The sequence below is a fragment of the Anomaloglossus baeobatrachus genome, chromosome 6 (genome assembly GCF_048569485.1).
Source record: "Anomaloglossus baeobatrachus isolate aAnoBae1 chromosome 6, aAnoBae1.hap1, whole genome shotgun sequence".
In the NCBI taxonomy this organism is placed as follows: Eukaryota; Metazoa; Chordata; class Amphibia; order Anura; family Aromobatidae; genus Anomaloglossus; species Anomaloglossus baeobatrachus.
In genome coordinates this window covers 468,133,347-468,149,093 of record NC_134358.1, presented here as the reverse complement: position 1 = coordinate 468,149,093, position 15,747 = coordinate 468,133,347, and the positions used below count along the sequence as shown (strand labels likewise).

The window sequence follows — 15,747 nt, the reverse complement described above, 5'->3', positions numbered from 1 at the left end:
GTGCCTTGGATCATGTGCCGTTCCCTTTCTTCTCCAAACTTTTTTCTTCCCATCATTCTGGTACAGGTTGATCTTTGTCTCATCTGTCCATAGAATACTTTTCCAGAACTGAGCTGGCTTCATGAGGTGTTTTTCAGCAAATTTAACTCTGGCCTGTCTATTTTTGGAATTGATGAATGGTTTGCATCTAGATGTGAACCCTTTGTATTTACTTTCATGGAGTCTTCTCTTTACTGTTGACTTAGAGACAGATAAACCTACTTCACTGAGAGTGTTCTGGACTTCAGTTGATGTTGTGAACGGGTTCTTCTTCACCAAAGAAAGTATGCGGCGATCATCCACCACTGTTGTCATCCGTGGACGCCCAGGCCTTTTTGAGTTCCCAAGCTCACCAGTCAATTCCTTTTTTCTCAGAATGTACCCGACTGTTGATTTTGCTACTCCAAGCATGTCTGCTATCTCTCTGATGGATTTTTTCTCTTTTTTTCAGCCTCAGGATGTTCTGCTTCACCTCAATTGAGAGTTCCTTAGACCGCATGTTGTCTGGTCACAGCAACGGCTTCCAAATGCAAAACCACACACCTGTAATCAACCCCAGACCTTTTAACTACTTCATTGATTACAGGTTAACGAGGGAGACGCCTTCAGAGTTAATTGCAGCCCTTAGAGTCCCTTGTCCAATTACTTTTGGTCCCTTGAAAAAGAGGAGGCTATGCATTACAGAGCTATGATTCCTAAACCCTTTCTCCGATTTGGATGTGAAAACTCTCATATTGCAGCTGGGAGTGTGCACTTTCAGCCCATATTATATATATAATTGTATTTCTGAACATGTTTTTGTAAACAGCTAAAATAACAAAACTTGTGTCACTGTCCAAATATTTCTGACCCTGACTGTATATATACACACACACACACTGAGCACATATACACACATAGCAGACACACATGGATACACTGGGCGCATACACACAGCGCACATGCATGTATATACACACACACACTGAGCACATATACACACATAGCAGACACACATGGATACACTGGGTGCATACACACAGCGCACATGCATGTATATACACACACACACACACACACACACTGAGCACATATACACACATAGCAGACACACATGGATACACTGGGCGTATACACACAGCGCACATGCATGTATATACACACACACTGAGCACATATACACACATAGCAGACACACATGGATACACTGGGCGCATACACACAGCGGACATGCATGTATATACACACACACAGCAGACACAGATGGATACACCGAGCGCATACACACAGCGCACATGCATGTATACACACACACACTGAGCACATATACACACACACAGCAGACACACATAGATACACCGAGCGCATACACACATAGCGCACATGCATCTATACACACACACAGCAGACACACATGGATACACCGAGCGCATACACACAGCGCACATGCATGTATACACACACACACTGAGCACATATACACACATAGATACACCGAGCGCATACACACATAGCGCACATGCATGTATACACACACACAGCAGACACATGGATACACTGTGTGCATACACACATAGCGCACATGCATGTACACACACACACACACACATACTCTGCTGTACACTCACCCAGCGATGCGGTCCCCGGCACTGAAGTCCCCAGCGCTGTTCCTGCTTCCAGCTCCTCAGGGCACTGAATATTCAGTGAGTATAATGAGCGGCGATAAGGAGCGGGAGGCAGCTTAGCCGGAGACAGCATCGCTGGAGAGAAGTAAATATAGAAAATATTTTTATTAAAAAGACCCATATTTTCTCTGGGGCGCGCAGCATCCGACAAAGTCAAGAAAAGCCGGATGTGTGAAACCACTAGCTTACCCCGGCTCCCGGCACACGTGTGCCGGAGACGGCGTACGCTGGTAACCATGGTACACATCAGGTAACTATAGAAACCGCTTTGCTTAGTTACCCAATGTGTAACATGGTTACTAGCTTACCCCGACTCTCGGCACACGTGTGCCGGAGCTGGCGTACGCTGTTAACCAGTGTACACATTGGGTAACTATGGAAACCACTTTGCATAGTTACCCGATGTGTACCATGGTTACTAGCTTACCCCGACTCTCTGCCCATTCAGATCATTGGTCTCCCACTGTCAAACACGCCGATGCGTGCTGCACAGCAGGAGACCAACAAGCAAAAAATAAACCAGCACTGTCGCTTTGCATAGTTACCCAATGTGTACCATGATTATCAGCTTACCGACGTACGCTGGTAACAAATGGTACACAATCCTGTAACTATGGAAAGCGCTTTCGTTAGTTACCCAATGTGTACCATGGTTACCACCTTACCCCCGGCTCCCGGCACATGTGTGCTTGAGCCGGCGTACGCTGGTAACCATGGTACACATCGGGTAACTAAGCAAAGCACTTTGCATAGTTACCCAATTGTGTAACATGGTTACCAGTGTACGCCGGCTCCCTGCCCATTCAGATCGTTGGTCTCTCACTGTCAAATACGCCGATGCGTGCTGCACAGCGGGAGACCAACGAGCAAGAAATGAACCATCATTATTCAAGACTTGCTGATTGAATAATAATATAATCTGCTACCCTACATACACATTCTAGACTACCCGATACGTTAGAATCGGGCAACCTTCTAATATATATATATATATATATATATATATATATATATATATATATATATATATATATATATATATATATATATATATATATATATATATATATATATATATATATATATAATATATACATACACACACACACTGCAAGGTCCAGGGGAGGTGGGGGCGCTGCTGTGGCCAGGTGAACGCTGCGGGCGGCAGTGTTTGATCTCCTGCTCCCGCTCATATAATATGCACAGCCGCTGTCCATCTCCGGTGGTGCTGAAATCGCACCGCAGTGAGGGGCTGGGGCAGCGGTGCATATTATATGTCTCTGCGCCCCCCTGTGATGGCACATGCCCCCCCTGTGCTAGATTTGGCCCCCAGGCTGCTGCTCATTATAAAATAAAAAAGCGTTTCTTCCCGGTGTCCCTGCTTCCACTATGATCAGGCACGCAGAGGTCTCAGTCTGCTGTGCCGATCACATGACCGCACTGAGAACCAGGAAGTGGAAGAACAGAAGCACGGAGGGAGCTCAGCGCTGGAGGAGGTAAGGAAAGAGTGTTTGTTTTTTTTTTTTTTTTTACTATGGGCAGCACCTGGGGGCGATATCTAACACAGGGGGACTTGTGCGATCTATATAGGGGCCATGGGCAGCACTATGGGGGCGATATCTAACACAGGGGGACTTGTGCGATCTATATAGGGGCCATGGGCAGCACTATGGGGGCGATATCTAACACAGAGGGACTTGTGCGATCTATATAGGCGCCATGGGCAGCACTATGGGGGCGATATCTAACACAGGGGGACTTGTGCGATCTATATAGGGGCCATGGGCAGCACTATGGGGGCGATATCAAACACAGGGGGACTTGTGCGATCTATAGGGGCCATGGGCAGCAGCATGGGGGCGCTATCTAACACAGGGGAACCTGTGCAATCCATAGGGGGCCATAGGCAGCACAGGGGAACATATGCAATCCATAGGGGACCATAGGCAACACAGGGGAACGTGTGCAATCCATAGGGGACCATAGGCAACACAGGGGAACGTGTGCAATCCATAGGGGGCCATAGGCAGCACAGGGGAACGTGTGCCATCACAAGGGGGCTATATTCAATATAAGGGGGCCATATCCAGATTAGGGGGGCTAATTTTAGGATGGGGGGGCTATGAGGGACATATACCCTATATAATTTGTTAGAAGGACACTGGCATTCTAAGATGGACCCCATTTATCATTAAAAAAAAAATTCTCTTTTCCTTCACCAAATTTGGGGGTGCGTCTTATAATCAGGTGCATCTTATAAAGCGAAAAATACGGTATATAGTTAGCTGGAGGTTAATAGCTAGTGATGAGCGAGCAGTAAAATGCTCAGGTGCTCGGTGCTCAAATCAAGTAAATCTGACTGCTCAGGTGCTTGTCTCGAGTAATGAGCAAACTTAGGCATTTTTCCGGAAGACCCTCCCAGATAATCACTGAAAAAGATTGAAACAGCTCTCAAATAGAATGAGAACAGAATGGGTAAGATGCTTGGACACATCTTTGACTCCCAAAAGACTGCTGGGAACATTGTTGTCAGAGGATTGCGCCACTTTTATAGACTTACAATGAAACATACAAAACCAAATCTAAAATGGATTTTACAGGAAAAAAATGTTAGGAAACAGTAGTATAATTATTTGTATATAAGGCAAATTGAAAAAGATAAAAAAAAAAAAGCAAAAAAAATGCCTTCTCCACACCCTTTGCTATATTCATACGTACTATTTTTGCTGCATTTTTGTACTTTATCATTGGTTGCAATGGTGAAAAAACATATTCACCGGTAAATGTAATTTTAACATTTTACTACCTTGTCAGGGCATGTAGTGTGTGTGACATGGCAGACACATCCTGTTTAAATTCTGAAGAAGATACTCTGAAACTCAGTTTATGCAGTCAGTGCAACTAGCAAAAATTAGAAGGAAGAGGGATTTTAATGCACCCTGAATTCACACAAAGGAGGGCCTCATACACATTCTGTTAACATTGTTAGGTAAGAGGACTCCTGCACTCATAAAACCTGAGCACTAAGTGCAAGGGCTTCCAAAAATTAGGAGGGACTGCAATACTTCCTGGAAGTCATGTAGAAGATGGCTTCAGAATAAACGTTTTAACAATTTTAAAACGTAACTGTAACTCTTACACATTTAAAGCCTATGCATTAAGTGCAATGACTAACCAAAAATTACAAGGAAGGATTGCAATACAGTCAGCATAATACATACAGGAGGGACTCAGTTCTGATTCACTTCTAGTACTATTTTAAAAAGATTTTGACTCCCAAACTGGGAAATCTTATGCAATCAGTGAGAGGCCTAGCTAAAATTACAAGGGGGCATTGCAACATAGCCAGTAAAACCCATAAAGGAGGGACTTTGAATACGTTTTTTTTAAACAATTTTGAAAAAGCTTGTGTCTTAGAGACTGGTTATTATCTGCCATCGAACCTACACTCTGTTTGGAATCGGACATGGGATAGTACTCCTGAAGGCCGAACAGTGCAAAGTAGTACTGGAAGTTAGGTCTCATGGATGAATGTGTTTGTTGCACTCACGCAGCAGGCATAGATACGACCTTGGCTTTTGTGTGCACCATCAGCAGGATGTCCACTTCCCCACCCCTTACCGCATGCTTTGTGCTTATTAAATTCCATATGCAGCTAACAGCGTTATAAATAGGGAATACAATCTAATACATTTAGCCTGGAAAAGGTCTTTCTGTGTTAGATTGCAGCAGCAAGGACTGAAAGAAAATAAATCTTGCCTATAGGCCTCTAATAAAACTATCCCTTCTCCAGTAGCTAGCCCTACCATAATAAAGCCTAGTCATAAAGCCTATGCACGAAGTACAAGGGCTGCCAAAACAAATAAACATGCAGGCACCCGGGAGCAAGACGCTGATTGACCCTGGATGTACCAGCGCCTGGACTTCCGGGGTCAGAAATGCGCCAATCAGGTCCCTGCTCTGTGGCGTCCAATGCTGCAGACATTACAGCAGGACACCGCAGGGGAGGACAAGATTGACGGTGGAACTAGGAGAGGAGACTCTCTGGAGCAGGAGGAGAGCGGCAGGCACCAGAGATAAGGGCTCGCAGAGCTGAAGATTCGTAGGAAAGATGTGGGTGTTGCTAATGTGGCAGACTGGGCATGTGCGGGAACGGGGAGACTGACTAATACTGCAGACTGGGGATTGTGGAAGAGGGGGAGACTGACTAATGCAGCACACTGGGGATTGTGGTGGAGTGGGACTTTATGCTAAAGACTGGGGAATGTGGGGGAGGGGGGAGACTAATGCTATAGACTTGGGATTAGGGTGCCTATGACTCTAGACATGGGTTAGGGGGGCTAATATAATAACTAGTGTTTAGGGTGGCTATTAGTGTAATCTTAGAGTTAGGGGGCCTATTAAAGAAGATAGGGTTTAGGGGGCTGTTGCTATAGGAGGAGGTTTTTGGGGGGCTATTGCTGTAGGAGGGGGTTTTAGGGAGGCTATTGCTGTAGGAGGTGGATTTAGGGGGGCTTACAGAGTGAGGGATAGTGTAAGTGACAAAATCGATGGGGAAAAGTGTAAGGACTCTTTTTTTTTTTTTTTTTTTTTTTTTTTTTTTTTTTTCAGTATGGAAAAGGGGGGCAGCATTGGGAGCTCATTATGGAGAAGGGGCAGCATGGAGAGGGGCAGTGTAAGGACTCAGTATGGAAAGGCTGCAGCATGGGTGGGCTCAGTATGGAGGGGAGCAATATAGGGGACTCGGTATGAAAAGTGGGATAGTGTGTGGTGGCTCTCAGCATTAGGCATGAGGTAGCGTGGTGGTCTCAGTATGATGAATGGGGAAGCATGGAGGTCTCATTATGGAAAAGGGGCAGACCGCATTGAGAACTCATTATGTAGAAGGGGAAGCATGGGAGGTTCAGTCTGGAGAGGGGCAGCATGCATGGGACGTTGTGAGGAGGGGGAAGCATGATGTGAGGACTGTGCAGATCATAGTTCATAAATACACACTACACCTTCCTCATTTATGAGGAAGGTGTAGTGTGTATAATTTATAAGGGCAGTGGTTATAGTATATAAGGGGGGACAGTGTGGGGGACGTTTTAATTTATTAGGGGACATTGTGACAGTCATAGTACACAAGGGCGGACGATGTGGCTGTCATAGTATGTAAGGGGGATATTGTGACGGTCATAGTATATATGGGGGGACAGTGTGGTGGTCATAGTATATATGGGGGGACGGTGTTGTGGTCATAGTATATAAGGGGGATGATGTTTTAGTTTATTAGGGGGCAGTGTGATGGTCATAGTACATAATGGCGGACAGTGTGATGGTCATAGTACACAAGGGCGGACAGTGTGATGGTCATAGTACACAAGGGCGGACAGTGTGATGGTCATAGTACACAAGGGCGGACAGTGTGGCAGTCATAGTATATAAGTGGGAATGGTGTGGTGGGAATATTTTATAGGAGAGGATAGCGTGGAGGCCATGTACGTTAAGAGGCACAGTGTGGAGTTGCACAGTGTGGCCCCCCCTCTTAGTGAGCTGCTCATTTCATCTAAAGCTTCCCATGGCTGTGTGTCCAGTTGGGACCCAGCCACTCTTTGACCTTATTCAGATTGATGTCTGCTGACACATGGTGAGGTTTAATATCAGAGAGTGTAGGTACTGTCACAGTTGGGTACACCTTGTCGCGGTGGGATAACTTTACGCTTTTTTGATCAAAATAGTGTTTAACAAAAGTCCCGTATGTTCATATATGCATTATGTTTTTATTTTAGTTACAATAGGATATGTGTTCATATTATTTTCTTCTTTCTTTTTTTTTTGAGGACTCTCCAGGGTCTGTGCTGGGAATGGCGGGCAAGTGTGCGTTATGCAGACTCCCATCTAGGGGGTGCAGACTCACTCAATACAATACAAGTGCATTAAGTGAGGCTGTACCCACTAGACGAGTTCTGACCGGGAGTCTGCATATTGCATACTTGACCACCATGAGTGCGCTGGGAGAATTCACAGGTCTGCCGTCATAGAATGACACATAGTGACTGCAGACTTGTCATTCTAGACCGGACAACCCCTTTAAGCTAAATTGTGTGATTTTTGTAGGGGAATCATCCCCTATATAAAGGTTTATTAATGTAAACGGAAAAAACATTGCACCCGTCAAACGAACATTTTTCTTTGTGCATCAGGCGATCTGACAGCCTGTTTAGATACGGTAGATCAATTATCGGTTTCTGATTATTGGCAGCATTGTAAATGCCTCAAAGAGTAACTAAACTTTTGGGAGAGTTTTTTATGTTTTATGCCCAATAATTGTGAGCAAATTTGTTGGGAATCTTGTCTGGAGACCCCAATCACAGCTGAAAAGTTCTTTTAGAAGAGCGCACACAGCACAGAGCGGATGCAGTAGAAAGTCATAGTCCTGTCTCCTAAGCCGTGCACTTCTAAGAGGTCTTACCACATAATAGCCTTATACTAAAACTCCAGAAGCAAGGACTAGGGGAAACTATATGCAACTGGGTAAGGAATTGGCTAAAAGATAGGAAACAAAGAGTAGTCCTAAATGGTACATTCTCTAAATGGGCTATAGTCAGCAGTGGGGTGCCGCAGGGATCTGTGCTAGCACTGATTCTTTTTACTCTTTATTAATGACCTTGTGGATGGGATTGATGGTAAAGTGTCAGTCTTTGCGGATGACACCAAACTATGTAGGATATTAAAAACTGACCTTGATAGTACAATATTACAAAAAGATCTGGATAAGATGTCAGAATGGGCAGATATTTGGCAAATGAGATTTAATGTTGATAAATGTAAAGTAATGCACCTAGGACGGAGTAATCCTATAGCTGCTATACATTAAATGGAAGTAAACTAGGGACTACAGAACAGGAGAAGGACTTGTGTATTCTCATTACAAATAAGCTGAGCAGCAATACGCAATGTCAGGCAGCAGCTGCTAAAGCAAACAAGATTTTAGGGTGTATAAAAAGAGAGATTAGATCCCGGGATCCCAATGTATTGTTACCCCTCTATAAATCACTTGTAAGGCCACATCTGGAATATGGGATCCAGGTTTGGGCTGCGCATTTTAAGAAGGACATTCAGAAGTTAGAATCAGCCCAAAGGCGGCTAACTAGACTACTACAAGGAATGGAAAGCCTCACATATGATGAGAGGTTGAAAAAGTTAGATATGTTTAGCTTAGAAAACAGACATCTCAGAGGAGATCTCATTTATATGTATAAATACACGTGTGGTCAATATAAAGGACTGGCACATGACTTATTTGTTCCAAAGACAATACTAAGGACCAGGGGGCACTCTCTGCGAGTAGAAGAAAGGCGATTCCGGCAGCTAAATAGGAAAGGGTTCTTTGCAGTTAGAGCAGTCAGACTGTGGAATGCCCTACCACAAGAGGTAGTAATGGCAGATACTATAACAGCTTTTAAAATAGGGCTGGATGATTTCATTAGTACATACAACATTGTTGGTTATAAGTGACTTGGGGACAAAATGTAGAATTGGTGGAGGAAGGTTGAACTAGATGGAGCTAGGTCTTTTTTCAACCTATGTAACTATGTAACAAAATATACATGGTACACCGCAATTTTTGGTATGCATAGAAATAAATGAACATTCTTCCCTTTATGGAAGGCAGTTTCACTTCAAACATAATAACTTAGCAGTTCTATAAAAACTCTGTACACTTTTCACATAAGTCCGGTATCATAGGCAGGGCCGCCATCAGGGCATTACTACTGTGACTGATGTAGGGGGCCCAGTGAAGGAAGGGGGCCCGGACAGTCCCGGGGTAATTACTTTATTAAGCCTCTAGCAGGACAAGCCCCTCCTCTTCACCAGGCCCCAGTCACAGCAGCAGCAAGCAGAGTCGCTTCACTTCATACATGACTAATTTGCATGCGAATGGGCGGAGCATGCAAATTAGCCATGTGGTGGAGTGGAGGCAGGGTCATTGGAGCAGGGCGCCGGCGCGTCATCGCTGGGCCTTGCAGCAGGGTAGTGAGGTCATCACTCTGCGACCTCATTACACTCCTGGAAGTAACAGCAGCAGAGGTGATGAGGATGCGGCAGCCAGCGGGCACAGGTAAGCGCTGTGAGCTGAAGATGATCGCCGGGGGGGTTAGGTGGTGGGGTCAGGGCCGCCATCAGGGCATTACTACTGTGACTGGTGTAGGGTGCCCGATGAAGGAAGGGGGCCCGGGCAGGCCTGGGGTAATTACTTTATTAAGCCCTCGGCAGGACGGGCCCTTCCTCTTCACCAGGCCCCAGTCACAGCAGCATCAGTGTCGCTTCACTTCCTACATGACTAATTTGCATGAGAAGGGGCGGAGAATGCAAATTTAGCCATGCGGTGGAGTGGAGGCAGGGTCATTGGAGCAGAGCAGGGCTCCGGCGCGTCATCGCTGGGCCTTGCAGCAGGGTGATGAGGTCATCACTCTGCGACCTCATTACACTCCTGCAAGTAACAGCAGCAGAGGTGGCGAGGATGCAGCAGCCAGCAGGCACAGGTAAGCACTGTGAGCCAAAGACGATCGCCGGGGGGTGAGGTGGTGGGGTGTCCCGCCCGCTGATCTCAGCGTGGGGGAGGCCCGCTGATCTCAGTCCGGAGGTGTCCAGCTGATCTCAGACCGGGGGGGGGATGCTGATCTCAGAGCAAGGGGGGGGGGGCTTTTTGATACTCCAGTAATGTTGCAGCTCTGAAATATGGCCAAACTGCTAATGGCATCTTGGCAGCTTCATGCTTGATTTTCCTCATTTCATGGGCATTTATTTTGCACCTTTTTTGCCCATCACGCTTCTTGCGACCTTGTTGGCTATTTGTCATGAAACGCTTGATTGTTCAGTAATCACGCTTCAAAAGTGTGGCAATTTTAAGACTGCTGCATCCCTCTGCAAGACATCTACAATTTTGGACTTTTCAGAGCCCATCAAATCTGTCTTCTGACCCATTTTGCCAAAGGAAAGGAAGTTGCCTAATAATTAAGCACCCTTTATATAGGGTGTTGATGTCATTACACCACACCCCTCCTCATTACAGAGATGCACATTATCTGATTTAGTTAATTGGTGGTTTGCTCTCAAGCCTTTACAGCTTGGAGTAGGACAACATGTATAAAAAGTATCATGTGATCAAAATACTAATTTGCCTAGTAATTCTGTACACGGTGTAGAATTGCAATTGATGTAACTCTTAATGTTATAAGCTCTACCACTTTTCACAGAACAAAAGGTATTGCTAGCAGCTACATGATTACAACGGGTGCACAACGGGTGTTCGCATCGAAAAAAACCTTTTCTATGCAGCCAAGTTTCACTCACAGTACCATCACGTAAAAACAAATTCAGGGAAAACATGTCTCCCAAAGAGGGTGGCTTTTTAGAAATGAAATTAATGGGATTAGATAATAGTTGTTTTAACTTTTTCTCCTGAAAGAGAATGGGTAGTAATATTTTTTTATATTGTGGAACTGAGGCCTGAAGGTTGTAATAAATGGCAAATTGACTACAGGAGGTTTCAAACTTTTAGATTTTTGTTTTACCATATAACTCCTACCTATTTTAAGAACCGAGTCCATTTCCCTCTTTCTCATCCACAAGGGGTAACCCCTTTGTTGCAAATTGCAATCCATCTTTTTTAACTCATTTTGCAAGCTACATTTATCTGATGTATTCCTTTTAATCCGTGTAAACTCTCCTTTTTGGTATATTATTTATGACATGGTTGGCATGTCATGACAATGCTAATAGAGTCGTATTCATAGCCATGTCTTTTCTAAAAAGAGAAATACAAAATTGCCCAGAATCATTGAACATCAAGGTAATATCCAAAAACGCTACAGAATTTCTTTGGTGATTATGTGTGAATTGCAGATTGATTTGATTTGAATTAACGTACTCGATAAAAAAATTCAATACCTCCTGGGGGTCCCTCCCATATTAGTAGCAGGTCGTCGATAAAATGACCATACCACTTAATGTGGGAGGAAAATGGATTACTATCCGAAAAAATAAACTCTTCCCAAAATGCCATGTAAATATTTTCAATGGAGGAGAAAAAACTCGTCCCCCATTGCCGCTCCTCTTTGCTGTAAAAAAAATTCACCTTCAAAAGAAAAATAGTTGGATTTAAGTAAAAACTCAACCGCCAAACATAAAAAAATCCTGCACCTCATTTGAATACTGACTAAATTTTTGAAGATGCGTTTTTAATGCAAAAATGGCCTGATCGTGGAGGATGGTAGGATATAATCCAACTACATCCCAGGTAATCCAAGAACATGTTGAGGGAAATTCAATGGTATCCAAGGAAGAGATAACGTGTTTTGTATCTTTTATAAAGCCTTGCAAAGAGCTTATAAGTGGCTGTAGATATAAGTCAACCCATTAATTTTATTTTTCGTTCACGCTACCTATACCCACTACGATTAGCCTCATAGCTGGTGAATAACAATCTTTATGTACTTTTGGGCGGGAGTGGAAGATGGGAATAACAGGAAATTCTACAACTAAATCCTGTGATAATTTTTGTGAAATGTCTTCCATTGATGGTAGGATTGAAACTAAAGGGGCTTTACACGCTGCGACATCGCTAACAATATATCGTAAGGGTCACGGTGTTTGTGACGCACATCCGGCGCCGTTAGCGACATCGCAGTGTGTGATACGTACGAGCGACCTTCAACGATCCCAAAAGTGGTAAAAATCGTTGATTTTGGAGAGGTCGTTCTGAAACCAAATATTGTTGTTTGGGCACTAGCGATGTTGTTCCTCGTTCCTGCGGCATCACACATCGCTATGGAACGGCGAACATCTCCTTACCTGCGTCCACCGGCAATGCGGAAGGAAGGAGGTGGGCGGGATGTTACGTCCTGCTCATCTCCACCACTCCGCTTCTATTGGCCGGCCGCTTAGTGACGTCGCTATGACGCCGAACGCAACTCCTCCTTGAGGGAGGGGTTGTTCGGCGGTGACAGCGACGTCGCTGACAAGGTAAGTGTGTGTGACGCTGCTGTAGCGATAATGTTCGCTACGGCAGCGATCAACACATAGCACTCGCCCCCATCGTACGTTTGATATCGCACTCGACATCGCTAACAAACGCCTATTGCTTTTCAGTCCCGTACCCATGACTGAGTCATGGATGTGGGCGGGACAGGCCCAAGCAAATGCTGCTTGAAGTAAATAGTCTGTGGACAGGGCTTGATGGTTGAATGTGAACAATTTACTACAAAAAGGGAAATGCATATATTATAACATATATAGTCATTACAAACAGAGTGATCTATTTCAAGTGTTTATTTCTGTTAATGTTGATTATCGTGGAACAAAATTTTTGTTGCATCCACAAAAATATTTGTTCTTACTTAATTCGAGTGTGCTGATTTGAAATCTGAGATTAGTTTTTATCTGTAATCTACAGGGTTTTTTGCAATTCAAGTTTTTAAGTTTTCATCTTATAGTACAAATTTCAACATTTAGTTTAACATAATGAAGTAGAATTTCTTCTTGGGCATCATTTTTGTGAAAATTTAATAATATAATGCACTAAATACACTAATAGACTAAAGTATATGCTTGCATCAGAATTTGTCTAAAATTATAAAAATAGAGCTTATTAAAAAATTTATTTTAGTCATAAAATTTGTACAAAACTTATTTATATTCTATTCAGGCAATAATTTGCGTTTGTAGCTTTTGCATTGGTGTACTTATTGAGGTCAATCTCGTTTAATGCACCAGCAGTAGTCTGCCATCATTTTTGTCCCATCACCCCGATAACTATCTTCCATAGTCTTCAGATTTTGATTAAAGCGTTCTCCCTGCTCATCACTAACCGCTCCAGATTTTCACGAAACGTATCAAGGTGACTGTTCAGGAAGTGAATCTTAACGCTCATGTTACATCCAATGTCGTGGAAAGCCAACAGCATCCTTTGATCCAGAAATTCATAGTTTTCTGTGTTTTTTTGTTGCGAAGGAAGTTCTTTGTAACAGCCACAAAAAAATTGCCATGCTGCTTTCTCCTCATTATTCATCTTTTTGGCAAATTCTTCATCACATATGAGGCTTCGAATTTGAGGTTATCGAATACACCTGCTTTTATCTTCTTGAAAGACAAGGCAGGAAAAGAAGAAATATGTTGAAAGTATTCACTTTCTCTATTCAAAGCTCAAACAAACTGCTTCATTAAACCAAGTGAAGTGGGGGAAAGACTATTCTGCCTCAATCAACTACAGGTTCATTCACAATATTTTGCATCCCTGCTTCCAGAACTTCAAGTTTCGGCCACTCCTGTGTCCAATGTTTCTCCTTAGCTCGGCTGTCCCACAAAAGCAGAAAACAAGGATACTTTGTGAAACCTCTCTGTTGTCCTAGCAGGAGATTTACCATTTTAAGATCTACACAAATGATCCAATTATGCACCTCATACTTCAGTAAGTCGAGGACAATTTTTTTTTATCATTATAATGTTCAAACAGAGGAGTATACTGGCGTATAAGACTACTTTTTACCCCCTTAAAATAATGGCTACAGTGGGGGGTCGTCTTATACGCCGGATATACGGGGGGGGGTGTATATATATATATGTACACTGCAGCGTCCAGGGGAGGTGGGGGCAGCAGCTCTGGAGCACAGGGGAACGCTGCGGGCTGCAGCCTGCAGCCTTTGATCTCCTGCACCCGCTCATATAATATGCACAGCCGCTGTCCATCTCCAATGGTGCTGAAATCGCACGCAGTGAGGGGCTGGGGCAGCGGTGCATATTATATGAGCCTGCGTCCCAGTGTGATCGCACATGCCCACCCCTGTGTTAGATTTGGCCCCCAGGCTGCTGCTCATTCTAAAATAAAAAAGCTTTACTTACCCCTGCAGCGTTTCTCCCGGTGTCCCTGCTTCCACTGTGATGAGGCAGGCAGAGAGCTCAGCCTGCTGTGCCGATCACATGACCGCACTGACAACCAGGAAGTGGAAGAACAGAAGCACGGAGCCAGACAGGAGGGAGCTCAGCGCTGGAGGAGATAAGGAAAGAGGGTTTTATTTTACTTTGGGCAGCAGCCTAGGGGCCATATCTGACACAGGGGGACTTGTGCGATCTATAGGGGCCATGGGCAGCACTATGGGGGCGATATCTGACACAGGGGGACTTGTGCGATCTATATAGGGGCCATGGGCAGCACTATGGGGGAGATATCTAACACAGGGGGACTTGTGCGATCTATATAGGGGCCATGGGCAGCACTATGGGGGAGATATCTAACACAGGGGGACATGTGCGATCTATATAGGGGCCATGGGCAGCACTATGGGGGCGATATCTAACACAGGGGGACTTGTGCGATCTATAGGGACCATGGGCAGCACTATGGGGGAGATATCTAACACAGGGGGACTTGTGCGATCTATATAGGGGCCATGGGCAGCACTATGGGGGCGATATATAACACAGGGGGACTTGTGCGATCTATATAAGAGCCATGGGCAGCACTATGGGGGCGATATCTAACACAGGGGGACTTGTGCGATCTATAGGGGCCATGGGCAGCACTATGGGGGCGATATCTAACACAGGGGGACTTGTGCGATCTATAGGGGCCATGGGCAGCAGCATGGGGGCGTTATCTAACACGGGAACGTGTGCAATCCATAGGGGACCATAGGCAGCACAGGGGAACGTGTGCCATCACAAGGGGGCTATATTCAATATAAGGGGGCCATATCCAGATTAAGGGGGCTAATTTTAGGATGGGGGGCTATGAGGGACATATACCCTATATGATTTGTTAGAGGGACACTGGCATTATAAGATGGACCCCATTTAACATTAAAAAAAAAAAATTCTCTTTTCCTTCACCAAATTTGGGGGTGCGTCTTATAAAGCGAAAAATACGGTATATATCATACAGCAGGGGTCGGGAACCTATGGCTCGCGAGCCAGATATGGCTCTTTTGATGGCCGTATCTGGCTCGCAGACAGGGCTCCTACCTGTCTATGGGCAAATGCCGGGGCCCTGGAGAGCCGGGGG

At 44.6% G+C, this 15,747-nt stretch overlaps 1 protein-coding gene across 3 annotated transcripts in view; it reads left to right on the top strand.

The window, feature by feature from the left end:
* The window catches only part of LOC142243409 (ATP synthase subunit C lysine N-methyltransferase-like), a 104,260-nt gene that overhangs the window by 75,911 nt on the left and 12,602 nt on the right, over positions 1-15,747 (top strand). The gene's annotated exons all lie outside the window — the stretch shown is intronic.